Below are 8235 nucleotides of genomic sequence, written 5' to 3'. Positions count from 1 at the left end.
AACACCTGTAAAACAAAGACCTCTAGTTGGGAGAGAGAGAGAGAGGTGGGCATGGCTATAAAGGATATGCTTGTATCTATGGATGGCCATGGTTTTACCTAGCTTGACATGTTTTCTCAAGTACGATAAGTTGCCACAATGCCCAGTCCTTTAGTATCCCTTCATTGAGGCCCAGCATCTGAAAATTGTTTCTCACCACTTTGTCCCACGTCTTCTTGGATCTACCCTGAAACATTCCTAGTTAGAAGAGTACTATATAGTGTTGGTAGGTGGTATTTGTGGCAAAGGAAAATTGAGAGACATGAGGCAAAATGATGGGTTAGCATCTCTGCACTATGTTTAACTCATTAGCATTAAGATGATTCTGTCAAATGTAATGCTTGTTTAATCATATTATTTTGAATTCATCAGGCATTATTTTGTATCTGAGATTTTGATGATGTGTTTCTTTATTTTTAGAATGACATTGTAGGGTATTGATGGAGAGACTGGATCTTGCCAGTTTGTACGTAAAACAGGTAGAATATTTGTGTCTGATATGGCTGATTTAAATACTAAAGGGTTAACACAATGGAGTAATTAATATATTTTAGTATATAACTAAAGATAGGCTGACTAATATTTCAGCAAAACATGCCTTGAACATAAGCTTGACAGAATGGTTGTGAAGTTAGCTTCACAATCCTGAAATTCTAGGTTTGATGCCACTATGTGACTTGTTAAGCATGATGGATTGACCAAAATCTCATGAGGAGAAAGTAGGTTGATGGAAACGGTAGAAGCTCCTAAGCTGTAGTTGTAATTCTATGATCTAGCCTAGTCATTTTCTGTCACATGATTCTTCTTAAGAATTATAGTAAAGATACTCCTGTATGTGGAGTACTTAGCCACTTTACATGTTAATTCAATGAGTTAGCTGTTCAGTTGATCCAACTACTGGACGCTTTTGTGTCAAAGTTGACAGTAGAGTCTGTCATAGCAAATCTTGATTCTTGAACAGTTGTGTAAAGGAGGTACAATTTTTCTTCTGGACATATTCAAACAACTTTTTCAGACAACAAAATAATTGCTATCATTCCAGTAGTAATTGTTGACTTCTCCACAGTTGACATACCTATGATCAAGACTGTTCCAGGTGTTCCTATCCTTCCTCCTCTTCCTGTGTAGTGCATCCTGGACTACATTAAGTTATGTGCCTTTCTTTTTTTGAGATTTTAGGGTGTTGCTTCAGCTGTTGTTTCTGATAGAGTGAGTAACCACACAGAAGCTTACATTGGACGAATCATGTTGCATTGTGTCAAGTCTCTCCTTTAATTTCTGCTAAGCTCTGAGAGGGAAATAGGGATGGAGATACTGAGGTATTTCTGTTTTTACAGAAAAATGAGAAAGGTAATGAAACCTCAATAAAGTATTTTTAAAAAAAAAAAGAAAACTCTACATTTATTTTGTTCACTCACAGGTGAATGTTTGGAGCAGGTCTATTTATTTAGGCAATCCATGTTTGCCATTTTTAGCCATCTTTCAACTCATTTGTTGTTGGGTAGGTAGGGCAACAACTGTTGTTTCATCTTTATCTTTCTCTCTTTGAGTGAATTCTTTCATTTTTAGTCACGGAGGCAACAAAATTTTAAAGTACACTAGCACAAACTGAAAACAAAATCTTTTTATCTTGTAAATTTGTCTGTCTATCTATCTATCTGTTTGTCTGTCTCTGTCTATCTTTTTGTTTGTCTGTTTCTATTTGTCTCTATCTGTCTGTCTCTGTCAGTCAATCAATCTAGATGTCTCTCTATCTGCTCATCTATCTATCTGTCTGTCTGTCTGTCCCACTCACAACACAAATTATGTATGTATATGCACGCACGCACACACATACACACACATTGCAATAAACCAATGCATACACTCTCATATACACTTGCATTATGCATATCTATTTATCTACCAACATACACACACATAAAACCAAATACAAGTACACATCTATATAGATAACAAGCATATGTAAAAAAAAAAGTACTTTGCCAAACTCATTCATGTTCATTGAACTAGATTTTATTGCCTTGTTGGGCAAGAAGTGTTTTAGATGAAATCTCTTTGTATCCTTTAATATTTACTCAAGCTAATGTTTTAGCTATCTTTTGCTATTAGGCTACCCACCTCTTGTTTGTATGCATTAAGTTAAGATGTTTGGTAATGGATAAAGCTGCAGTGGCTGGCTTTGAAATTAATCTATGAGAGGAAAGAAACAAAAAAAAAAACAAAACAAAAAAAAAACTATCTACCTCCTCCTTCCCTCAACCAATCACTATCACAACCAAAAACAACTCCGAAATATTGAACGAAATACATTGATACAATGCAGACTTTGATACAACATAAAAATAACAAGCATTGGTTCCATTCCATTTTAGGTTTTTGGAAATAGTTAAGGGGTGGGTGGTAGAGGTGACAGTAAATGTATTTTTGTAGCTAAAATAGTTTTGTATCTGATATATATGCATATATATATATATATATATATATATATATATATATATATATATAGCTGGTATCACATGTTCATTCATAAATCTTTCAAATTTATCAATATCTCTTCTCTGATGACAGTGCTTATGTGTGTACTTGTTTGTGAGAGGGAGGGGAAGAAAATAAGGGAAGAGACAGAGGGAGGTGGGGGAGAGAGTAAGGATGGGACTGATCAGAGTTGGTTGAAGAATGGCTATTATTGAAACCATTTCCATGACAACTACTACCACCACAAGCCTCCTCCACTACTACTACTACTACTACTACTACTGCTCCTGCTACTGCTGTTGTTGTTGTTTATTATTGTTATTGGTTTTTGTTGACATTTGCTTTTTGTTGTGTTAGCTGCCAGACCTTAACTAAAGGCTTTGGATAGAAATTACCTCTTGAAGAAAAGTTGTTTCAAGGAGTGCAAAAGTTTTGGAGCCCTCACTTGTCATTCTTGATGTCTGACCAGTTGACATGGTCTGACTTTTTTTTGTTTTGTTATTGATTGAACTTAATACTCCACAAATAAATGGTGCAACTTTCACTTTTACTACTGTAGGAATGAAATGGTGGGAATATGTGGGGGTAGAAAATAGGCAATAGATGAGGGCATAGATGCATGCAGTTTGTCTCTCAGTTCAATACTTTTCAATCATCTGAAGCCTGAAGCTCCATAAGCCAAAGGGCAAGGGAAACAAGAAGAAAGGCAAGACAAGCTCCAATCTCAGAGACAACGAAACACCCTTCAGACACAATAAAATGATAAGTAAAAGTTCAGTTTGAAAACAGTCAGGCAAGCCTGCTTGAGGAATTAGAGCAGAAATGGAGATTGGAGTCTCAAACCAATAGATAATCTTGCTTGACGAAGCATGAGACACCAGAGTAGAAACGATGGAGGTTGGTGTCTAAGGCTGATAGAAAAGCCTGCTTAAGAGAACAGGTTAACAGGACAACTTCAAGGTAACACAGCCAGAAATGCTCACTCCAGAGAACAGAAAACAGAGCAATGACAAGTCTGGTTGGAATTTAGAACTTTTTTCTCATGAACAGTAGTGACTAGCAGTCTTTAACTATGACCTGATACATGGGCATTGTGATAGATGCCTTATGAATACATTTGAGTACAGTAGAGACTATGGCGAAGGCCAGGCGACCACGTGGGTGCTTTTTATGTGCCACCTGCATGAGGGTCAGTCAGGCGGTAATGGTAATGACCACGTTCGAATGGTGGCACATAAAAAGCACCATTTGGACATGGTCGTTGCCAGTACTGTCTGACTGGCTCCTGTGCCAGTGGTACATAAAAAGCTTCATTCAAGCTTGGTTGATGCCAGTACAGCCTGACTGGCTCTCGTGCCAGCGGCACATAAAAAGCGCCCACTACACTCTTGGAGTGTTTGGCATTAGGAAGGGCATCCAGCTGTAGAAACTTTGCCAGATCGGATTGGAGCCTGGTACAGCCTTCTGGCTTGCCAACCCCCAGTCAAACCGTCCAACCCATGCCAGCATGAAAAGTGGACGTTAAACGACAATGATGATAATATATATATATATGTATAGGTATGTGTATATGTATCTGTATATGTATGTAGGTTATAAGAAGTAATGGTGTCATTGAGACCCAAATGTGTCAGGTAATGCTGAATAAGTGCTATAGACAGACCATAGTTAAGTTCCAGGTTTGGTAATTTTGTGAATAAGGGTTTCAATGTTGGTCATATGTCAGCGTGTGTATATAAGAATTTTTTGCGTAATGAGATAAAAAACCAAGGCTGTGTAAATATTAGAACATTTATAAATGTTCTAATATCTACACAGCCTTGGTTTTCTATCTCATTACGCAAAAAATTCTTATATGTATATATATTGAAGAAAAAGTTGTCAGAATTTTGGAAAAAAATCTTTTTATTTCTTCATTATTATTAGCACTTTCTTTCGTTTCTTGAACTTGTCGAATAAAATTTTGTGAATGTACAAAGAGCTTGTACATTTATATAAAACAGATATTTTTGGGGGTTTTGTTTAGAAGAGAACATTTTTTTTTATTTTTTGGGGTATGATTCCATGACAATAGAGATAGATAGATAGAAATATAGGTAGGTAGATAGGCTGATAGATAGTCAGACAGATAGATAGGTATCTGTCTATCTGTCTGTTTATATTGTCATGGAGCCTCACCCCCCCCCCCAAAAAAAAAAACAAAAAAAACAAAAACAGTGTTCTCTTCTTCTAAACAAAACCCCCAAAAAACAGGTTTTATATAAATGAACAAGCTGTTTGGACATTTACAAAATTGAATTTGGCAAGTTCAAGTAACGAACGAAAGCGCTAATAATAATAATGAAGATAAAAAAAATTTTTTCCAAAATTTTGACGACTTTTTTTCTCAATATTCAATTTCTGTACACCACACCTAACACTCTGTACATATGTATGTATATATGTGTACACATGCACATAAATGGCTAACTTCTGAAGTGTTTCCATGTACAAAATTCATTCATGAGGCATTGATTAGTTCAAGGTTATAGTATAAGATACTTGTTTAAGGTCTCACACTATGAGATTGATGCCAAAATCATGATGCCTGAAAGCTGACTTCTTAACCGTGTAATACAACATGCATTGCTTTGAATAGTTAGTTGCGTTTTGAAGTTTGTGGTTGATAGAGTGGAAAACACCAGGAAGAACAGGTGATGTCCATGAAATATATTATATCTTATTGTTTGTATAAAAGTATTGTAGTTTTTAATTTTATTCTGGTTGAGAATATTTCCAGCCTGTTTAATTGTCATTTTTGGAATGTGGTATTTATATTTTCTATGAAGTGGAGATCATTGGGTTGTTATATGCTATTCTTAGAATATTTAAGTTTATGTGGATAATCAGTATAAAAGTGTCTGCATAACATGTTTACAAACTTTTGGACAATGTCCATGAAACTATAGATAAAATGTAATTGTATGCCTGTGTGTATATGCAAGGTTTTTATATATACATATTTGTATGGGTATATATTTGAGTATATATAGATATCTGTGGGTGTGACCATGTTTGTATACCTATTTATGTATCTCTATAGGTATGTGAAGGCACATAGCTCAGTTTTTAGAGTGTTGAGCTCAAAATCATGAGGTAGAGAGTTTGATTCTCAGACTGAGCTGTGTGTTGTGTTCTTGAGCAAGGCAATTTATTTCACGTTGCTTCAGTTTACTCAGCTATAGAAATGAATTGCAACGTCACTGCTATATCAGCCTTTGCCATTCCTTTAGATAACATCTGTGGGATGGAGAGGGGAGACTGGTATGCATGGGCAACTGCTGGTCTTCCATAAACAACCTTGCTCAGACTTGTGTCTTGGAGGGTAACTTTCTTGGTGCAACCCATGGTCATTCATGACTGAAGTGGGGTCTTTATCCTTTTACCCTTAGATATGTGCATAAAACAGATGTTAAAACATTGATGATGAGGATGTGAAACTGATGTTTCATGTTCAAGATGACACGACAATAGGATAGCAGGACAGAATCTTCTGCCTCTCCACATAGCATTTGAGAAAACTTGGATCTTGGAGGTTTTGGATATGGCATCTCTACAGGTTAATTAGAAATGTAGTGCAATTAATTGGTGGGATAATCAATATTTTTTCATCTGTGAAAGATTGGAGGATGGAGTACAGGGGTTGATAGACTTGCTGAAGTTTGTAATGGCAAGTGAGTTTTATTTATTATTGAAGCCATGTTTTGTTTGTTTTAAGATATTACTAATTAGCATGGTTGTTGTTATGTATCTGAAATTCATAATTGCTGTGGTCACCCTATAAATGTCAGTGTTGTATAGTCTCCTCTCAGAACATACTAGTATAAGGGTTCATCAGCATCATCATTCACATCTAACTTCTGTTTTCCATGCTGGCATGGGTTGGATGAGCTGCATCAGGTTCCATAGTCTGTTTTGGCTTGGTTTTTACAGCTGGATGCGCTTCCTAATGCCAACCAATTTACAGAGTATACAAGGTGCTTTTTTTATATGGCACCAGCACCAAGAGTTGTTGTTGTTTGACCTCAGATCAACCATTTACCTATGATCAAAGGCGTTCTAGGTGTAAATATCCTTTTTATTTTTTTGGGGGGGGGGTGCCATGATATATATCTGAAATTATATTCCCTTATATATATTCTTCATTTCTTTTAGGTTGTACAATGTAGCACAAAAGAAATTTGGCTTTCTATTTCTAGCAGCTTCAGTGACCATGTAGAGGTTCCCTCATCTGCTTGTAGTACTGTGATGGTTGAGTGCACTAATGTGAAAATATATTGTGGATAGTATAATGTGTAGGTAGTGATAGATGTGGGTAGAATTTCAAATTGAAAGATCATGGAAATATGTTTTCTTTTGTTAGGTTTACAGTTCAGGATTAAATGTATCTTTTACTTGTTTTAGTCCTTAGACTGTGGCCATGCTGGGCACCATCTTAAAGAATCTTAGTCACACTAAATGACCCCAGTACTATATATATATATATCCTTTACTTTTTTTATTTGTTTCAGTCATTTGACTGCAGCCATGTTGGGGCACCACCTTGAAGGGCTTTAGTTGAACAACTCGACCCCAGGACTTTTTTCTAGAGTCTAGTACTTTTTCTATTGGGCTCTTTGCTGAACCGCTAAGTTACAGGGATGTAAACACACCAGCATCAATTGTCAAGCGGTGATGGGAGATAAACGCAGAAACAAAGAAACGCACACAGATACATACATGTACACACACACACAAACACACAACAAGCTTCTTTCAATTTCCATCTACCAAATCCACTTACATGGCTTTGGTCAGCCTGAGGCTATAGTAGAAGATACTTTCCCAAGGTGATACACAATGGGACTGAACCTGGAACTATGTGGTTGGAAAGCAAACTTCATGCCACACAGCCACACCTGCATGTACTCCATTGTTACTCAGTTTCACACACATGTAATGATGCATGTACACTCATTCAGGTGTTGTTTGGTGAGTAAGATAGTTCATCAAATGGGGCACAAACAACGGTGCATGTAACTCTAGCCAGGTACAAAACTTGAACAACAAAGGAGTGAATCATCAAATAATTCTTAATGAATATGATCTATGCAACATATATTGAATATTTGTTTCTTCTGTTTGGATAGAATGGCTGGGTAGATGCATGGATGGAAGGATGGATAGATGGATGGTTGGATTGGTAAATCTTTGTTTTCACAAAAACTCTTTTCTTAATTGGTGATTTAGAACAGCCATGCAACTACTCTTTGATAATGTTGGGGCTAACAACATGGTTGATAATTTATCTCTGTTCAGAGTAGACCCCTTTTTATAAGGAAGCAAACAAACCAGTTGCACAACTGTATTCAACTAATTCAAATGGTTCGAAAATAATCATTTTGTGATATTCTGTCTCAATAAACTAGTTGATGTGCAAAAGAAACAAATATATAAAATCAATAAATAAGAACTACAAAAAAAAAAGAGAAAAGTATATATGCACACAATTTCTATAAACTTGATGTTACACCCCCTCCCACACACACGCACTCATACAATCAATATATGTTTGTGCTTAAAAAGAAAGTGTGCTCTGGTAAATGAATTATTTACAAGTTAAATGAATGGGATGATGATGTAAGAAAATAACTGTTTCTTAGTAAAAGGGTTTTTAAGAAATAAGAAGCAGAAGTAATG

At 36.1% G+C, this 8235-nt stretch overlaps 1 protein-coding gene across 1 annotated transcript in view; it reads left to right on the top strand.

Annotated features, from left to right (window-relative positions):
* LOC115211563 overlaps positions 1-8235 on the top strand; it is a 389040-nt gene that overhangs the window by 84772 nt on the left and 296033 nt on the right. The gene's annotated exons all lie outside the window — the stretch shown is intronic.

Source organism: Octopus sinensis, linkage group LG1 (assembly GCF_006345805.1).
Source record: "Octopus sinensis linkage group LG1, ASM634580v1, whole genome shotgun sequence".
In the NCBI taxonomy this organism is placed as follows: Eukaryota; Metazoa; Mollusca; class Cephalopoda; order Octopoda; family Octopodidae; genus Octopus; species Octopus sinensis.
Note: the sequence above shows the minus strand (reverse complement) of the source record. Positions and strands in the feature narration are given on the sequence as shown.